Below are 20,791 nucleotides of genomic sequence, written 5' to 3'. Positions count from 1 at the left end.
GGCCTCTGGCTGAGGACACTGTGTTGTCTGGTGTGCTCTGTATGTGTGTACCTGCGCTAATGTCACACCTTACACAATTAAAAAGAAAGTCATGGCACGAACACCTCTAGAAGCAGTTCAAATGTGACTGCGTTCATTGAATTCCCTCCCTATGTAGGACATTGAGATCATACAATGGAGACAGCTGCCCCACCCCTTTGCTCATAATCAATGGCCACTTTCTCTGCACACAAATCAGTGCATCCGCTGCTAAATTTTCTCCACGCCAACTATTAGAATAAGTCAAATTTTAGAAATCTTGCTACTCAAATACTATAAAGTATATACATGGGTCATAGCATCTCAAGGTAGGTACCCCAAATATTTTTATGGTTTCACGCATCAGTTAAAATTAGACAGACGTAGGGACTGGGAAAACGGCTCAGCAGTTAAAGGCACTTGCCATCAAGCCTGACGACCTGAGATCGATCCCCAGGACTCACATGGTGAAAGAAAGCTGATTCCTGCACGTTTTCCTCTGAATTTCACATGAGCCTTGGCATGCATGCGCACCACAAGCTTGAGGGTCATGGATAAATGTGGCCTTGTCTCAAAAAATTAAACAAAAATTAGTACTATAATCATAAGGCCAAAGTAATGGCCATGACTTCAGAAACAAGGGTCATGAGCTCATTTATACTAATAGTATATCACAAGCTACTGGCGCTGGGCATTTTCAAGTCTACAGTCAATGATATTCATGTATTTCATACAGGGAATCCATCACTTGACGTGACCACTGACGCTCAGCCTGCCCACTCGTTTATACTCACAACACAGAGCAATGCAGCTCTTGCTATAGGAAACAAGCCCAGAGCAAGTGTGAATTTTTAAACAAATCAACTTTGCAAGTAGGGCCCGCATCCCATGAGCTGGATGGAAAACCTGCGTTCATGAATGATTCATCCCTAGAGACTGCGGATGGATTACTCAAGGTCTCCAGGCCAGCTCCTCCTGCACGTGTGCCGTATAACACTCACAGACTGTGAGGGGGCCATATGCTGCTCGCTTGCAAGAGTAAGAGGCCGGGAAACAGGTAAGAGAACGAGACTCAGGCCCTGGAAGGAAACTAACATGCTCCAAGCAATTACTGGCTTGAAGACTCTCCCAAGGGAGGCAGATGAATAACTGCCCTGAAGATAAACAGAGCCTCTGGCGTACAACAAGTCCTTCCTTGCCTCTCTACATTGACAGGGAAGAATGGACAATGTTTAGGGTGTTTAAAACTGGCAGACATTCCCTAATTGAACTAGTAGAGAACAAGGTAGTCCAAGAAGAAATTTTCAAGAAAAAAAGAAACCTATTCCAAATTCACCAATATTTTAAAATAGCTTTATTCATTATTTGGTGTGTGTGTGTGTGTGTGTGTGTGTGTGTGTGTGTGTGTGTGTGTTTGGGTGTGTATGCCTATATGTGGAGGAGGGAGGCTGACACGGGGTGACTTTCTCAATTACTCTTTACCTTATTCTTTTAGTCCGGGTCTCTCATTAAACGGAAAGGTCACTTATTTGGCTAGGCTGGCAGACCGGCAAGCTCCAGGGATCTACCTGTTTCCACGTCTGCAGATCCGGGATTACAGGTGTCCTGCCTAGCCCTTTTCTTTTTGAGATGCGGTCTCACTGTGTAGCCCTGGCTTCCTGGAACTCACTACATAAGACAGGCTCACCTTGAATTCACAACCATCTCCCTGTCTGCCTCCCAAGGGTTGGGATTAAAGGTGTGTATCAGCACACCTGCCTTTTCACCGGGGTTCTGGGAATCTAACCCTGAGAATTTCCCAAGAGTTTTACAAGGCATACTTCTTGCCTTCATGAGTAAGGGTAGAGAACACAGTGACCTTCTGGTGAGTATTCTTCAGGCTGCTCTTTGGATATACTCTCAGTGTGCTCTTTAGTGCCTCTGGTAAAGTCAGACTGCCTTTTGTCTATGCATATGTAGAAGAGTGTGGTGGTATAGTTTCATCAAACTCCCCCCATCCACCAGAGGTTCACGCGCAAGCATTTGGTCTCCAGCAGGGGGCGCTGTTCAGGGAGGTTGTAAAACATTTTGTCTATAGGCCCGACTAGCCAATACTGAGCCATACAGACAGGCAGGACATCCAGGAACCCACCATGTCTTCCCTAAGATGGATCTGTGAGGTCAAATAAATCCTTTCTTCCCTAAAAGGCTTCCTGCCAGGTGTTTGGTCACAGTAGAGAATGAGGAGCTAATATAAGTGAGAAAACTCAGGAGACAAATCTAAGTTTAAAATCCCAACTCCATTACTTTGCAACATAGTGAACTTGGCGATTGATTGATCTTACGTCTCTGAGCTGCTGTTAAATTGGGATTGATGTGAACATGTCAAGGGAGTCGGCATTTAATAGATATCTTTTCCTTCCCCTTCTTGTCCTGTTCTTTGCTTACTCTGATGTAACCCAGGAATGCCAGCAGACCGACTTGTAAAGGACGCAGCAAACCCATGCTTGGAAGAGGCTGAGCTAATGTTAACGGGGGTCCCAAGCATGCCGAGTATCCCGCTAGGGTTTTATAACAGCTGCTCGCAGAGTCTGGCTTTTGTTTAACTGCAACGTCTAGAAGGTTGTCTTTGTGTCTGCATCTCTTTAGCTAGAACTCTATTCCAATGGGCTAAATAGAAAGTAGATCCATTGCACGCTGAGTCCTCAAGACACTGATGAAGGGGTCACCCTCACCATGTGGTTCTGAGAATCAGACTTTTTTTTTGTATTTCAATACTGTCTCTTAACTTCAAAACTGCTCTGACCCTCTGAGTAGTTTTGAGTCCCCAGGACTTGTCTAAGAAATCTGTGCAAGCTGTAATATTGGTGTCAGGCTACTTGCTCCCAGGCATCTTGACCAGTGAGAGAGAAGAGAAGATCTTATGTACAAAAAAGACCCATGAGGGTATTGGGATCCATTCCATCACCCAAGAAAGATGCCTGATGTCTTTAAGAGTCCAATATGCTTGTTTGACTGGTTAATGGTCCTGGTCAGTAGTTTCTGCAGGAACCAACTATTTAGTTAGCCTTTGTTGACACCTAACATCAGCAGTGGCCCTTTGATGGCACCACTGGTCTCCCATTTTTAGGGAAGAACTCTCCAGGACTCAACAAATTGGAAGCAGGATGGGGCCACTGAGGTCTCCTCATGATCACCCTTGGTCACTAAGAAACCCTACATAAGTCCAGGATTCCTACTGTAAAAATCTGAAATCCAAAATGCTCTGACTTTAATACTTTAAGCACTACCACGGCATTCAAGAAGTTCTGGATTTTGGAATATCTTAGATTACAGATGCTCAAATCATAAAGTCTAAGTATTTTTTTTTGAACCTAAAAGCTCCAAAATCAGAAAAAAAATTCTCACAAACGTGATTATTTCATGCTGAATACCCAAAGCCGCTGACAATCAAGGCATCCCCAGGAGTCTTAGCTAGGATAAACCACTAGAACAACTCCACGCCAGCTTTCATTTCCCCACACTGCCCTTTCTTTCCTTTTACCACAGAGTGCGTTCCTCCAATGCTGTGGCATGACCTCCAGCGAAGAAACAAGACAGTGTGGACACAGTGTAGTCCAGCAGTGCCCTTGACCTGAAGGGCAGCAAGCCAGCAAGGAGGATATCTCTAGTAGCTGTCTTCCACGCTTGCTCTTTCACCTACTTATAACAAAGTCAGCTCCCAAACCACCTCAAACCTCAGCACAGGGAAGGCGCAGCTAGCTCAGATACTACTATGGAAGACTGTCCTGGCAGATGACAATGAAGGAACATCCGGGCATCACAGAGATCTTGAGTATTATCAACCCTGGACTTGAGGATTGATCATGGCCCCCTACTGAACCTCATTCAAAAAGTCAATTGAGAAATGTCACTAGCAGTTCTTACACACGGGTTGGACACAGGTTCACCCAGAGTGGACAGCAATGTCTGCCCTGTTCTGATTAACAAGGACGAAAAGAGGATGAAGAGGGACAACGGAAGATGAAAAGTTCCAAGGCTGAGCGCCGATGGCTTCAGCCAAGAGGAAGTTGTTCTCCAGTTCTGTGAAGAGAAGCCTGAAATCAAAGTGTTGACACGGTTGATTCCTTCTGGACTCTCTGGAGAGGATCATTCCATGTCTCCCTCCCGGTCTCTGGTGTTTCCCAGCATTCCTTGGTTTGGACAAGCATCGAACCCACCTCTTCCTGCGCCATGTCACCTACTTTCTTCTGTGTGTTCTGTTAGCACAGTCACCGAGTTGAGCGCCTATCCTAACCTAAAGAGACCTCACTATAACTAACTGTATCTGGAAAATTATTTACAGCTATGGTCACACAGTGAGGTGACAAGCAGACTTTGGAAGGAGAGTATCAGATTGGCTACAGAGAAAAACCGGGAGGTTGGGGAGCGGAGCAAATAGATGAGGCCAGCCAGGCTTCCAACACAGAGGTTTCCATGAACGTGGTGCTCGGCCAGCAGGATCCATCTCCAGAGGCATGAACAGAGTGTGGCATGCACTTAGGCTTCTTCCCAGCAGCCCTGAGATCTTGGATACCGAGTGGAAGGAAAGCTCCCACCCAGACATCAAGAATCCAGTTCATCAGACGCCACTATGGAGCTTTTGCTCTAAGTCCACGAAGATGATTGAGCTCGGCAATAACCGCATGCTCGTCTCCTTTAACGGTTTCCTTTAACCCGTGTGCTTACACGATCAGAGAGACTAGGATAATCTTTCACAGGCTGTGAACTCACAAATGCTCCTTCAGCTCCACTTTAAATGCTCTGGGTGTCTTTCCCCACAATACCCACCCCCAGTCATACACACAGAACCATCTTAGAACCCGTAAGTCCAGCAAGGGATGGTGTCTGTGTGTGGCTAGGAGAGGCAGGTTTTTCCTTTTTTTTTTTTTTTTCAGACACACTTGTGAAGGGTGTGGGGAGCCAACTAAAATTAATGAACTTTTTCTGCCAAAAAGAGCGAAGCTCCAAATTCGGTCATATGTTGCCAAATAGACAGTGTGAATGAAGTCAGCCTGTGAGGAAAATAAGAACATGTTCCAGAGTTGCCGGAGTTGGAGACAGGCTGTCCCTGACTTCAGCACACTGGGCTAATGATATCCCCCACCTGAGTAGAATGAGCATAGACCGTAGCTGATTCAGCCATAGGACCGTTCCTCTCTACACCACCACGTTTCAGCCTCTTGTTGAAAACAACCTCCTTATGTCATCTGGTCTGAGAAGAGGCCCCTGGCCTTCCCTGGCCCCGCCCATGGTCAGTGAAAACAGGACTCAAAACAGTGAAGGAGGAGGGGACCTCACAAAGAGGCTCTCTAACCTTGGGAATCACTATCTCCTCTTCCACCCTGTATACCAGAATCTGGGATCTTTCCCCCACTCTCTGAAAAGAATCAGAAGTCATCACCCCCATGGCACTCCTGGGTCCTCACCGTCCTCTTGCACTTGGTGAGAGACTGTCAGCCCTAAAAGACTTTCCCCAGGAAGCTGGAACACTGAGCAGAGAGCCCCAGGGCCTTAGCACCTGCCAAAACAGCCATGTTCAAGTGTCTGCCCCAGGGAGGACAATAGCCTGGCTCAGCTAGCACAAACTGTAATCGAAGCTGAATGCAATTAATTGTATAATTCTGAGTCATTTCAGATTAATCCTGCTAAAATTCAAATCCTAAAAGTAGGGCATAAGAAAAAATCAGTTTCACAAAGAAATCAGACATAAATAAAGTCTACACCAACTCTGGGTTGATGCCCAACACTGAGAGCTAAGCACAGTAACATTGGAGTTATCAATTAAAAATACATTTAACCGAAATACAATGAGATCACATCCCACAATTTTAAAAGTTAAAAGCCTAAGTACTCTTGTTATTTGGTCTGAGGAGAATGGTATGGTATCTTGACTCCTATGTCTCTCTACCCCCAGGGATACAATGACTCAATTCCATTCAGTCTGAGACGGATAATGGGGGCCACAAGAAAAGCAATCAAACCAATTTTAGAAGCAGCAGGAAGAAAGATGAGGGGTGGCCTGTGGGGGGCCAGATGGCAGCATGTAGACCCTGGTTGCCATCCGCTCCTTGGGACCTCCTCCAGCTTCCCATTCCTCCTTCACCACGGAGCCTCCTGACTTCATGGGAGCCTTCTCTGTGGTATCAAGCATGGGTATTTCATGATCAGCAGCCATCTAGCCAATAGGAAGTAAGGGGAGGGAGGCTTTTGCCTCCAGGTCTGTGGTCACTGTGGTATGGAGGACTCTCAGCCTGGGCTTCCTGAACATCTCTAACCTTACAAAGACAAAGAAAGGTATCAGGGAACAATAAGAGGCTCCTTGCACAACAGGGGGCTTGGGCGAGTTCCTGTGGCTTTGGAGGAACCCCAAAGGTTGCAATGGGGGTTCAGAAAGCTCAATGAGCATAGATGAGGTCCTGGGCTCCATGGCTGACCTGGGAGCGAGGGCAGGGAGAATCAGTTCTGGAATTGTCTATGGGCTTTTGGGACCTAATTTTAGCTTAAAATATGCAAGGCTCTGTTCATAAACGCATCTGTGCCACAGACACGAGCAGGGCCCATCCGCATCTTGTGACAAAAACACTCCAAGAAGTTCTTGGAAAATGAAAGGTCTCAGGAGGAAGTGGAACCTCAACACCCCTCAGGGCAGTTCCTTTCTCCTGCTGCACACAGCTGCGCGGCTCACTCCTCACCGTCTCTCGTCACCAGATGGGTTCCTGTGAGAATGGATTACCCTTTCCATAAGTGCCCACACAGAAGACTCTGGGAACACCTGCGGTGAACCAGGATCCAGGGGCCCACTCCAGTCAGCTCTGAGGCCTGGACCGTTGACGGATGCCAGGTGGCCTGTGACAGAGAGATGGAGGTTCTCCTGAGGTCACTTAGTGTCACGCGTAGGAGTGTAAAGGACACAGACATTTCTACAGACAAAATGAAGCCATGGGCAGCATTTCCAGTAAGCCCATCCCTCCAGGCCCTGTGAACGGGAGGGCCGCCCATTGGCTGTACTGACTTGGTTGGTTGAGAAATGTCCCTGTGACCCAAGGGGATCATAAACGACTTCATATAAATGAGTGAGTGCACAGCCCAAAGAAAGGCCTGCTGGAGGCAGCGGTGGAGGACGCCCTAATCTGATTTACTCCCCAGCAATGTCCTGCTTCCAATCCAATTTTCTGGACACTAAGATGGAGACAGAATCAAAATGGTATTTGCCAAGAGCAAAAGGAAAGATATTTCTGTCCCCTGGCCTTTGTCTTTATTAGAGATCAGTCCGCAGCGAGCCAAACTCTACAGGAAGCCCAGGGTTTATAATATGACTCTGTGCCAGAGACTTTGATTCACGGTCTTGGCTGACAGGCATGACTGTGGACGGAAGACAGAACCCCAGCTCCTTCCCTGGCATGCCCCCAACACAGTGGGGCTCTGTTGCCCAGGCTCTTAATGGAAGGGTTCTCTGATGATCAAAGTATAACCTACTCATCGGTAGCACCTGGCCAGCCTCAGACACTACGAGATTGTGAATATTTAAGTCTCTCTTCCTTTACAGAAGTAGTCTAATTAGGACAAGTCGATGTTCTAGCATTCTGTGGAATAACAAAGTTTCAATCACACGTAGCTTACATGCTATCAAAACAAAAGTCAAGGGGCTGGAGAGATGGCTCAGCCCTTAAGAGCACTTGCTGCTCTTGCAGAAGACTGGAGTTCAGTTCTAAGGACATTAATGTCTATTATATGCTATCCTTAGGATGTCTGCTCGCAGTCCCGAAAATAGAGCTCTCAGCAGGCACATCTGAAGCATTTAAACGTCACTGGACTAACACATAGACTCTGCTTCCCTTGGAAGACAGATCCACTAAGTCGCCGGGTTTAGTCTTTTTCCCATCCACATACTGTTTAGTCAATGGACAGGAAATCAGACAAAGAACGTGCGATAAGTTTGCCTCCTGGGTCATCCGAAGCACATAGCTTCCTCCCTTCTTCCCCATCACTAAACAGAGGGAGGCAAAGGTGCAGAGTGAGGACCCGGGAGCAAGTTTCACTTTGAACAAAGTCCAAAGCTTCCCTCGGGAGGGAAGGGGCAGAAGGCAGCTCGGGAGAGCCCCATGCTCTCAGGAGAGCCCCATGCTCGTCTGGCACTAGGGTGTCAAGAGGGGGCTCTGCCTCTACCACATAGCAATTCCCTAAACAATCAAGCAGGATCTATTCAAGATAAACACAGAAGAGGACAGGAGCTGCTTACTGGGCAGGCGAGATGGCAAACACAGCAGCCTGGACCTGTCTGAAGCAAAAGCAACGCCCCCCCTCCCTGCAAAGTCCTCTGGATAAATTTCTGCCTGGGCAAAGGAGGTCAACACCCAGAATGTGGACCAAGCATTGGGTTTATTTGCCATTTTTAAGATAGATATACATTTTAAAAAGACAATATGGATGAAGAGTTATATCAAAAATAGCTCAATTTCTTCACATGCGTTGTTAAAGCTCAAACACATTTTGTTTTTGTTTTTTTGTTCTTTTGAGACAGGGTGTCTCTGTAACTTTGAAACCTGTCCTGGAACTAGCTCTTGTAGACCAGGCTGGCCTTGAACTCACAGAGAACCACCTGCCTCTGCCTCTCTAGTGCTGGGATTAAAGGTGCGCACCACCACTGCCCGGCTACATATTTTTTAAAGTTTAAGAGCTTTTTAAACATGAGCTAACCTGCAAAATACTATGGCAAACACACAATCTATTCCTAGCACTTGGGAGGCTGAACCAGGAGGATCAAGAGTTTGAGGCCTGGCTAGACTGCCCATCCAATTCCAAGCCAGCCTGAACTACATGAAGTCTTTTCACAAAACAAACAACAAAAAAACAAACAAACACAAAAGGGTGCTGTGAAGATGGCTCAGCTGCTATCTTCAAAAAAACACAAGTGTTATCTGAGTTCACCCCAGATATCATGGTTGAAAGTCAGGCACAGTAATGCATGTCAGGCTAGAGAAGCAGGGACAGGCAGCTTCCCGCAGCTCACTGGCCAGCCAGCCTAGCCTAATTGGAGAGCACCAGGCAGTGACAAAACCTGTCTCACAAACAAAGGCATCAGTCTCATCGATCGTGAAGAATGGTACCTGCGGCTGTCCTCTGTTCTCCCCACGCACATATACACACATGCATAGGCATGTTCTGTACACACAACATATACATAGTGAGAGGAAAAACACACTTCACACACATACATATGACTGACAAAATTTTCATTGCGATATTTTATTTATTTATTTTGTGGATGTGCCTGGGAGAGGAGGCGTGCATACATCACGGTGCATTCATTGAGGTTGGTGGACAACTTGCTAAACCCAGTTCTCTCCTCCTGCCATATGGGGTCCCTGTGGTTTTCAGGCTTGACAGGAGCTGAGCCGTCTCACTAGCTCATAAAGTAATCTTTGAAATCTAGATTTGCACCCCACAGCATCTCCCTTCCCCTTGTCCAAGTGAACTTGAGATCACATCCACCTCTCAACGCTCTTCTGGCTCATATTTTTGGGGCAAAAGAACACTGTATGAATATCTTCCTGGGTTTTGTAAAGGGATCTGGGATGTTGCTAGTTTTTGTCTATCTTTTTTCCTTTGCTTGTTTAACTTGATTGTAAGTAAATCATATCATGTTGAAAGCCAGGGAAACCCACAGCGAATTCTCTTGAAGCCACAGAATTTTGCTGTAAGCAGAATAATCAATCTTCTCCCACTATATCTGATCGCTACATTTGGATTTTGGTGCAAACTCGTTTTCAAAATAAAGAGTAGGCACAGATACACACAGGGTGTTTCCAAAGATTAACGGCATTTAGAGGCTGTTTCCTCCCAATTTTCCACCCTCGTTACGCCGAGCGGTTTCATGGCACAGAGCCTAACTGGGCCCAGAGAGCACGGCGCAGCTGCAGCGGCACACTAATTTCCGCCAGGCATCTTGATTTTCAAAACCAACTTCAGCTTTTATCAGGCACCAAAACCCATCCCTCCCTTGACCCGTATCTTGTTTTTTTCAGGACCACACACATGAGGACAGATTGCAATGTGACAAAAAAAAAAAAAAAAGCCAAATAATGCTTAAATTGGGAAGCACTCAGTACACCCTAAACTAGCCAGAGCCCGACTTCAGTCGCCCAGAAAGAGACACACAATGAAACAGCGAGATCGTGTGCCGGAGACCCTAAGCTTCACAGTGTCACTATTCCAGGGTTTAAATCCAATTGCCCCTGTCGCTTCTCCTAGGTGACCGGTTCTCTGAGCTGCAGGCAGCTTCCAAGCACTAAATGCCCACAGCCCTGCCCAGAGAGAATAACAACAAAATCCCTGTAGGGCATAGGGGTAAACAGGCAACACTTTGGGAAGTCTGCACTGAAACAATCTGCGCAAAGCTTTGAGAATTCTGCAGAGAAACAGTTCTGCCAAACATTTGTGGGGTTTTGAGTTTGGTTGTAGACAAGCCCTCCAGTTAGTAGGAGCCAGAAGGCGACAGGACAGTTGAGAGGAGACCAGATAGCCAAGGCAAGGCTGAGCAAAGATGACTCGGAGTCAGAGCACAGAGGGGAAAGGGAACCCTGAAGGCTGTCAGAAGCTAGTGGTGATTACAGGCTCCTAGAAGCCGAGTACTGAAGGAGCTGATGGGACACACTTGGCTATCTGAGTCAAGGTTTCCGTATTTCACGGCAGAGTCTGAACTTGGTCTGGGTCTCCGAGTGAGTGCACTAAGATCTCTGGAGTTCCCCAAAAGTCCAGCGCTCAAACGTTCCACCATTCTTCCTAACGCCTAATTCAGAAGACATACTTCACCTTATCGCGGAGCATTTAAAACGCTGCGCCAAGAGGGCTGCAAAGACGGTTTGGTTAGTAAAGTACTTGCTCCAGAAGCAAGATGACTTGAGTGCCATCCCCGGGACTCATGCAAAAAGCTTAGCATGGCGGTGTGCATCGGAACCCCAGCACTGGGAAGCTTCACCAATTTGGTGACTTCCTTCCAGGTTTAGTGACAGACCCTGCTGCAAAAGAGGAACTGAAGAAGACATCCCATGTTAACCTCTGGCATGCGCGTCTTCATCTGAAGTACGCCACTCTGCCCCTTCCTTCAGGATCATGGGGACATGTGGACACTATTCACGTCTGACATTGCTGGTGATGCAATGAAGAAGCAGATGCTGGAGCAAACCTACCCAAGCATTTCTGGGGTCATGGCTATGTGCAAGGCTAGTGCATTATCCCTGCTTCACCTGTGACTCTTCTAGTCTTCTGAGAAGCTAGCCTTAAATAGATCATCTCCCAGGATGCTTTCAATTAGAACTGTGTCTGAATAATCTAATAATCCAGGATTCCTCCTTATCTCTCCATCAGGGAGTCTTCCATTCGAGGCGACTGGGAACTGTTCTCAATGGCCTCTTATCTAGAATACTTCACCTTCTGTGTGTCAGCCACAGCCTGGACCCACTGCACCCAGCTGACCTTGAAAGCAAATGGCGTGCGCACTTCTGCTGGGAACAGAACTTGGGTTTTCCTCCCATTTTCTTGCAGCCCTACCTGGGTACAGGCCTGGCAGCATTCCTAAGAACCTGTAATACTGAAGATGGAAACCCCAGGAAGATGAGTGGAAAACAGGGCTGGTGAAAGGACTTTGTACCAAAGCCTCACCACAGCTGTAGGCATGATGCCCAGGTGATGACTGCAGGTGCCCACCCTGGCTACAGCTGTAGGCATGATGCCCAGGTGACCACTGCAGGTGCCCGCCCTAGCTACAGCTGTAGACATGATGCCCAGGTGACCACTGCAGGTGCCCACCCTGGTTATAGCTGTAGACATGATGCCCAGGTGACCACTGCAGGTGCCCGCCCTAGTTACAGCTACAGGCATGATGCCCAAATGACCACCTCTGGGTCACATTGCTATGAACTCCAGTGACTGTACATGCAGCAATGTGTAAGTCCCACTAGGTCAAGTAGGTGGGGTGTAGTTACATGTGAGTGATCCATGTGCTATGTATTCTAAGAAGTGGGGAAAGACGTCCAAGGACTCCAGAAATGGAGTAGGGTTTTCTGAAGTGCTAAGAAAAGAGACGAGTGAGGGAAGGAGATTGTGTTTTGCTCTTTGAAGCTTTATTGTCTCTGCCAGGTGCAAACAAGGCTGCAGAGGAGGGAGTGCCTCTCCACAAATAATCCACAGTCCCAGCTGCTAAAATTAAACTCCTACGTAGACAGACAACAGGGGAAGAAGCCTCCCCAGGGTTACTAGCAACACACTTTCACACAGAAAACCAGAGATGTGCAGCCTTATGGTCCGGGAAGAGTTCCCTGGAGTCCACAGGCAGGGGACTGAGACCCTGAGTTCTCACCACTGGCCAGGTTCATAAGACTCTCCAACAAGTGACCCAACAATGGGTTTCACTAAATCCAAATCACAAACCCGCCACAGAATAAGCTGCAAGAAATAAGCTGTTTCTAGTCAATAAACTGATGCACCATTAGGTGAGATGCTTCCAGATCCCAGAACACACTCGCTAGAGTTGATAAGAGGGTGGCAAACTGGCTTCTTTCTATCCAAATCCCCCCGACCAAGCTGTGTGCTAGCTCCAGGACCAGGGGCTTCACATTCTTACAGCCTTTAAGTCTTGTAATTATCCTGCTAGGTTTTATCCTTTATGCACACATGCACACAATCACGCACGCACACACACGCACCCCTTACAGATTTGGAAACTGAGATTCAGAAAAGGAAATACAACACTTTGCAGAGGCCAATAAGTTACAGGGCATTGATCCTAGCCCCAGTTTATTTTGTGGCGAAGCTTGGGAGCACCCGTTCCAGCCTTGGCATCTGGAGAAGTCCTACCTCCCAGTGAAGCAGGGGTCTATCCACTCTTCTGCTATTTCCCAGGCCTTTTCATCGCCTCCAGCAATGAGACTACATTCTTTCTTGTTAGTTCATGGGTAGTCAGGAATTTCATACAACCTAACCCTTTCCCCCACTCTCCTTGCCATTTACTGTGTTCTTTGCCCCCCTCATCATGAGGTATGCATGCCACAGCCTTGGCCAACGTTTAGCAGGAAGTCAGTGCCTAGGATCTGGCCTCTCATTTCAGGAGAGGCTGACAAATGGTATCTGCAACCGCTGTTTCACAAACCCCAGCTAGCCACAATCCATCACTCGTCCTAACCGAGACATCCTCTTGCAGCTGAAGGAAAGTGTTTAACCTGTTTGGAGAGTTATTTAGTGAGTCAAGTCCATCTTTCCACCGGCTCTCATGAGGACCCTCCACAGCCCGAGCAATCAGGCTTTCTGTTTAATACACAAGGACATCTGAGAATCCTGTGTTTTTCACACTCCTGTTCCAGAGTGACAATGTCGACCGCATCCAAAGCACTTCCCCTCCGAAGTCATTCTTCCACAGTCTCAAGTCATAATGCAGTCAGTGAGAGATGGCCTTTCGCCACCGGAAAGTTTAATAGCCCACCACAGAAACAGTCCAGAAAAGGTCACCTCCATCAAATCAAAAGGTCTTGCATGCTTGCAACTTCAATGGTTGTTCTAGGAAGTAAAATCTGCACTAACCAATAGGAGCCCATGAACTCCAATGAGATGCTATGTGCTTAGCTGCCCTGTGAAAGGAGAACATGCATGTGAGGCGATGCCCAGACAGAGATGCAAAGCAAGGCTGCTGGCATGGGCACTCACAAACACACACGGCATGCTTGGCAAAGTCTAAGATTTGTTACGGGCTCTTAGCAAACGGAGACCCAAGGACTGCTTTCAGCCACACAACTGTGGCACAATTAGCTCAAACGGGAGAAAAGAAAACATGCATGTGTGAGAGACAGAGCAAAAATAAATACTAAAACAAATGTTTGATGAGGGCTGGGGCTCGAGGTTAAGTTTTAACCTCAGTGAGGCTTTGGTCCAATGGAAGAGGTAAATGAATTATAAAAGAAAATGTCTTCCTTAATCTAGCATGAACATGAAGAAATCCCAGTGGCGTGTGAAAAAAATTAAAGAGGAACTTTCAATGGTCTCAATTAAAAAAAAAATTTCAGGAAAAAATCCACATTTCCAGTTGGGAGCTTGAGAAGAGAAGAGAGGAGGGGAGGGGAGGGGAGGGGAGGGGAGGGGAGGGGAGGGGAGGGGAGGGGAGGAGAGGAGAGAAGTAGTAGAGTGTGTCATCCAAGGAGATGAGGAGCCGTGAGGACCCCAGGACAGGAGGATGTGTTCATGGGGCCAGCGAAAGATGGGAGGATGTGCAGAGAGGTGACAGGCAATACTGGGCCAGTGGACAATCCAGAATCCCTAACTGAGCAGGTCAAGGATGTTACATCATCCTAAGTGCATTGGGAAAGTCGGTGTGTGAGAATGACTAGGGAGGGTGGGGCAGAGTGGGTTTGTTGGAGCTCACTCTATAGAGTGAGGATTGGGGGCAGATTGAAGCCAGCGTCCAATGCAGGGGCACCAGGTGAGTGACAGCCGGAGGGTGGAGGGCAGTAGTGGCAGACCCAGAGGCAAAGAGACTGGCATCATGACAGGAAGGTGAAAAGTCAGTACCATCAGGCCTGGTGCCTCACACCTTAATGTGGACCCATGTGGCGTAAGTTCTTTCCATCCATCCATCCATCCATCCATCCATCCATCCACCATTTGCCAAGCATGTAGGGTAGCACAATATCAAAAAGACCTCAGGAAGCTCACTGTCAAGTGTAGATTAATTCAATGATAATCATCACCGGTGGTACACATACACCTGAGCCTTACGAGAAGAACCAAGGAGGCAAGGAACAATCATTTCAGCATGAATGAAACATTCTCTGTCCTTACCTTAATAGGATTCCCGATGTCGAAAACGTGGAAATCAGCTTTGTGTTGGAACCTGGTCCTAGCAGTCAGATGGCTGCTTTGTGAAAGTAGCTTCCAGATAGCAGCAACCCCTATTTCCACAGGAAACACATCCAGGTTCCAAGATGACCTTAAAACCACCCATACAAGGACAGCATCTTCTCAAGAGCCCAGGGAGCCGTATGAAAATGAGACAAATTTTATAACACAGCAGCAAACAGAAGGGGCTGGGCTGCCATTCCCAAGTGAAAGAGAAGCAGGTCCACCCTCGGGAACCAGCACCCAGCCGGGTAGAAAGACAAACCCCGGGGGAACTGAGAACTGGCATAGTGTTCAATGAAGACACCACTGCGTCACCCTAAGTCCCTCATAGGCTCTCATTGGCCCCAACACAACCACGGTATGACTCCATTATATACTTCTCCAATGCCCTGGCATCTTCATGCCACTCTTAGCCATTGTGGCTGGAAACACCGGGGTATTTGCTGGCTATCACCTGAAAACCTCTATGTTCTACATCTGAGCTTCAGAGCCCCATAGAACCCTGGGAATTCAGAGACGGAAGAACATTTGTTGACTGCCTGACTAACCAAATTAGTTAGAAGTAACCAAATTAATAAAATGAAAAATATTAGAACTGATATAAGTTTCAGACCAACCCTTCAAGCTATGCCAGACCAGGGGTCCCTTCCTATCCATGGCTGTAGGAGAAAATCTGTCAACCATGGAGCCTGGGGTTATTCCCAGCTATTTAACTCATGTTATGATCTAAGTTTATCAACTTGATATAGTCACAACCACTTAGATGTCAAAGATTTCTCGTTGGAATTTCCAGACTCAAAGTTTCTGTTATTTCAATCAAAAATTATAAATCTTGGTACATCTTGCAGGCAGGGGAAAACCAAGATATTTGTCTAGATGGAACACACAGGCATAGCATCCAAGTGCTTTCCTGGAGGGGTTTACAGAACCCAGCAGTGGAATGCAGATGTACTTATTATAGGATTTCCAGGGGACCAAAGAAATCTCTTATTTTCTTTTCAGAAAGATAATGGTGCTGCTTTTCTTCTTAGGGTCTTAAAGTGAATTGCACGGAAGGTTTCCTGGTCACATATGATACAGGGCAGAGACTGCCTACACCTCAGCCTACCAAACCCTCTGACAAGAAAGAGAGCACTCTGACAAAGGATTTCTGCAAGCCTCCAGCAAGAAGGACCTCCCACTGCTTAGCAAAGAGGTGATAAGGGAATGCAAAGCCCTGGGAGAATAGCTTAGCTGTTCCTGGCCTGGGGATGTGACTCCCTTGGTAGAGCGCTTCCCTAAGATACACAAAGCTTTGAGTTTGACCCCAAACACACAGATTGTGTACAGTGACACACACCTGTCCTTCAACAGGAGCTACCAGCAGCAGAGACAATGCAATGCTGAAGCACGCAGCTGCTGTACAGACAGAGATCATGCAGAAATGCAAGGCCTCAAGACTATCACCAAATAGGACTGGGAACCTCATCCCGAGAGCCTCTAATTCTGAGGACTTTTCTCAGTTTATGATAAGGGGTGACCCCATAACTCTCCTGCTGCCTCAGCCCCAGTTCAGAACCCTGCCCCGATCCTCTCTCAAGCTCAGACTCTACTCCCTACACACCTACCTCACTTCTGTGCAAGCAAAATTCACCACAGCACACACCCACCTCACTTCTGTGCAAGGGGAATGCACCACAGCACACACCAGCCTCACTTCTGTGCAAGGGGAATGCACCACAGCACACACCCGCCTCACTTCTGTTTAAGGGGAATGCACCATAGCACACACCCGCCTCACTTCTGTGCAAGGGGAATGCACCACAGCACACACCCGCCTCACTTCTGTGCAAGGGGAATGCACCACAGCACACACCCGCCTCACTTCTGTGCAAGGAGAATGCACCACAGCACACACCCGCCTCACTTCTGTATAAAGGGAATGCACCACAGCACACACCCGCCTCACTTCTGTATAAAGGGAATGCACCACAGCACACACCTGCCTCACTTCTGTATAAAGGGAATGCACCACAGCACACACCCGCCTCAGTTCTGTATAAAGGGAATGCACCACAGCACACACCCGCCTCACTTCTGTGCAAGGGGAATGCACCACAGCACACACCCACCTCACTTCTGTGCAAGGGGAATGCACCAAAGCGCACACCCGCCTCACTTCTGTATAAAGGGAATGCACCACAGCACACACCCGCCTCACTTCTGTGCAAGGGGAATGCACCAAAGCACACACCCGCCTCACTTCTGTTTAAGGGGAATGCACCAAAGCGCACACCCGCCTCACTTCTGTATAAAGGGAATGCACCACAGCACACACCCACCTCACTTCTGTTTAAGGGGAATGCACCATAGCACACACCCGCCTCACTTCTGTGCAAGGGGAATGCACAACAGCACACACCCGCCTCACTTCTGTGCAAGGGGAATGCACCACAGCACACACCCGCCTCACTTCTGTGCAAGGGAATGCACCACAGCACACACCCGCCTCACTTCTGTGCACCACAGCACACACCCGCCTCACTTCTGTGCACCACAGCACTTCATCTATAATCCAGGTGCGTAACTACAAAATCGCCTGATCCGTTTACTAAGCGAGCATCCATATATGAAAAGAAGATGCTAAGAGACATTAGCAGACATGAGTCAGTTTTCTTTCTTAGAAAGCATCAGCAGATGAGGGGTTTTCAGAATACTGAACGGAACCAGGAAGGGAGACGGGTTTCCACGTGGGTTTGGATCATCTCAGGGAGCAGCCACATCCCCTGACTAATCCCATGCTTGAGGATGAGAAAGACAACAAAACCACAGCCTCTAGGGTTCACAGCTTCTGAACCTTGGTCACTCAAGGAACTGCTCTTCCTAAATTCAGACGCAAGCCACCCACCCCAGGTTCAGCTGTAAGAAGCACATGTTGTCACATACTGGGGCAAGAAAAGCAAATACCTTTGAGTTCAACTGCTTCCCAACACCCCTTCCCTAGAAGACACAGGCTCTTTAAACTGAGGGGATTTCGAAACTCCGTAGGTGCTTCTTTCCCAGTTTATAGAAGTATTAATGGAGATGAAGACTACTTGTCTGTTTCCCAGCCACCCAGACCCAAATAATCACACAAAACTATATTAATTACAACATTGTTTGGCCAATGGCTTAGGCATACTCCTAGCTAGCTCTTATATCTTAAATTAACCCATTTCTATTAATCTGTGTACTGCCACTAGGCTATGGCTTACTGGTGCGCCGGCATGTTACTCCTTTGGCGGTTACATGGCGTCTGCCTGACTCCGCCTCTTTCCTCCTCTATCTCTGCTTGGATTTCCCATCTTGCTATATTCTGCCCTGCTATGGGCCAAAGCAGCTTCTTTATTAACCAATGATAATAAAGTATATTCACAGCACACAGAGGGGAATCATGCACCATATTAGGAATAAAAAACTAATTTACAAGTGGCAAGAATAACTAACTGCAAGGTTCATAAACCAACTTTCATGTGAGTTTGCTTTTGTTGTTTGAGTTCAGGAATGAGGAGGTGGCTCTGTTGTTAAAGTGCCTACTGCACAAGAGTCCAGATCTAAGTTTGGATCCCCTGTACCCACATAAAGGGGCGGGGGGACTCAGCATCTGCAATCCCAGTGCTGGGAAGATGGGGAGTGGATGAGAGATGAGACCAGTCTAGCTAGAATGGTGAGCACCAAGTTCAGTAAAAAACCCACTTTTCAAAAATTAGATGAAGAGCAAGTAAGGAAGGTACCCGGCATCAACCTCTGGCCTCCACAGGCATGCGAGTACCCACACAAACACACAGAGAGTTAGAGGATCTGTTTGCTAGCCTATGCTTGCGTAGGGGTCCTCCATGAGTTCACTCTACCAAACCCCACTTTCTCACGCTGCCCAGGAGGAGCCTCTCAGTTTTGTTGTGTATTCTTTACACGGCCAACCTCAGCCCCCACGCCCACACACTCAGGGCCACTTACTCTACATTTCTCTGCCCTCTTAGGTTGTTCCTCCCGTGTCTTTAGAACACAACTCTCTGTCGGGAAGTTTCATTTGCTCTGCTATTTCATTAAATGCCAGCTGACCTTTATCTTTTCATTCTCATCATGGTCCCCATATCCCAGTTCTCATGGTTCTCAAACATCCCACAACTGAACTGTTCTTGTCTTTTAAATAATATCCAGGCCCCATTAGTGGTACATTTCTTACCCTCAAACTTCACCCAACTCTCACTGACAACTCGTTCCTTGGTTTCCATGACAACATATGCTCTTGATTTCCCCCTGATTCTCCAGTTATTCGTTGTCTAGATCTTTCTTGGATTCATTTTCCTCTCACCAATCCATAGAGGTGTTCCTCGTGGTGGTGTATTGATCTTTTTCTGTGGGCCCTCCATTTATCAAGCCTCTGCATTCACTTCCTTGGGGGAAGGTCTTTCACCTTCCACAGCTCCGCTACTTGAGGTCACAGCTCAAGTTCAGCTTCTTGTCCTCACCTCTCCGAGCTCTAATCCCACACCCACTTTTCTGACTCTCAGTAGGATGACAATTAGCAGTGATAGTTTGCGTTTACCAAGAACTTACGACATACAAGGTACTGTTTCAGGTTTCTACACGGGTTAACCATCTGATTCCTGGAATGACCTTATGGGGCAACTGTTCTCATCGTCTTTAATGTATAAAAGAGGAAACTAAAGCATGGATAAACTAAAACTTAGCTAAAGTTACACAGACAGCGACCGGTAAAACCAAGGTGTGAACCAGGAGACTGGAGTTCAGAGCCCAGAACCACTCTTAACCAGGTGTATTCCTGCCTATCCACATTAACAGCTCTGGCGGTTCTCAGGCTAAACCACTCCTTATCAAACTCCCCCCCCCCACCTTTGCTAAACACCCACCCATCCCACTCGCCGTATATGGACCCCATTGTAGGAGCCCTTGCAGTCTCCTCTTGCTGCTATAATAAATGTGGGATTTATAACAATGTGGACTTTCATGGGTGGTGGCAGATTTGCTAACATCAGCGGAAAGACTGACTGTTCAGTTCTAGGAAGGCTCTCAGCACCTAACGTTAGCATTTTCACGTGAACACCCACAGTGGCACTATGAGAGAGGTCACAGAGCTATGGCGAGGGGCTTTTATCATGACTGTCGGACGCTATAATTTTAGCCGAAGCACAGAGAATTTATGTCACACAGCTTATACACGTCTCAGAGCTGAACTGCAAACCATGGACAATCTGACTCCAAGGTGTTATCAGGGGTACCTCTTACGAGTTTGTAGCTCTGGCTTTGGGCTTGCTGCTTATCCAAGAAAAGAGGAGACCATCAGAAGGCCAGAGCTGATGACAGAGCTGGGGAGCCCTGCAGAAACAACTGTGTCAGCCACTGCCTGCTTCCGGTCACGGGGAGAGTCTATAAGGCCGTATCGGTGCATTATCTACCCTCAACAAAGCACCATCTAAGACCATTGACTTCCTTTGCTTCTGGGGGACTCTTAAAATGTGAGGCCCAGGATGTCACTGGGCGGGGGTAAAATGCATCCGATAACCCACACGGCAGAGTTCAATAAAGAAGGGCTTGCTTTCATTCACACTTCCATCTCGGCCCTTAATGGGAGAAGTGACAGCCCACCCTGGTGATAGGAAGTGGTTGTGGTTCAGATGAAGGAACAGCCTTTATCTGCTCTCCAAGGAATATAAGCCATTGCCCAATCACCCCCAAAACTACCCCCTATGCCCAGATCCTGATGGCTCTGGTGATCCTAGAGAGGCTGCCAGGGTCTCCATGGGAGTTTGGTAAGGAATAGAGCATGCAAGCAGAGGGAAAGCCAGAAGTCAGGGCTTCTCCCGGATCTCTAGCCAGCAAATGC

The 20,791-nt window shown here is 47.5% G+C and overlaps 1 protein-coding gene across 1 annotated transcript in view; it reads right to left on the bottom strand.

Annotated features, from left to right (window-relative positions):
* Prkca (protein kinase C alpha) overlaps positions 1–20,791 on the bottom strand; it is a 391,920-nt gene that overhangs the window by 258,895 nt on the left and 112,234 nt on the right. The window lies entirely within an intron of this gene.

Source organism: Microtus oregoni, unplaced genomic scaffold (genome assembly GCF_018167655.1).
Source record: "Microtus oregoni isolate MIOR12 unplaced genomic scaffold, Mior012 000048F_ref0000485, whole genome shotgun sequence".
Classification (NCBI taxonomy): Eukaryota; Metazoa; Chordata; class Mammalia; order Rodentia; family Cricetidae; genus Microtus; species Microtus oregoni.
Note: the sequence above shows the minus strand (reverse complement) of the source record. Positions and strands in the feature narration are given on the sequence as shown.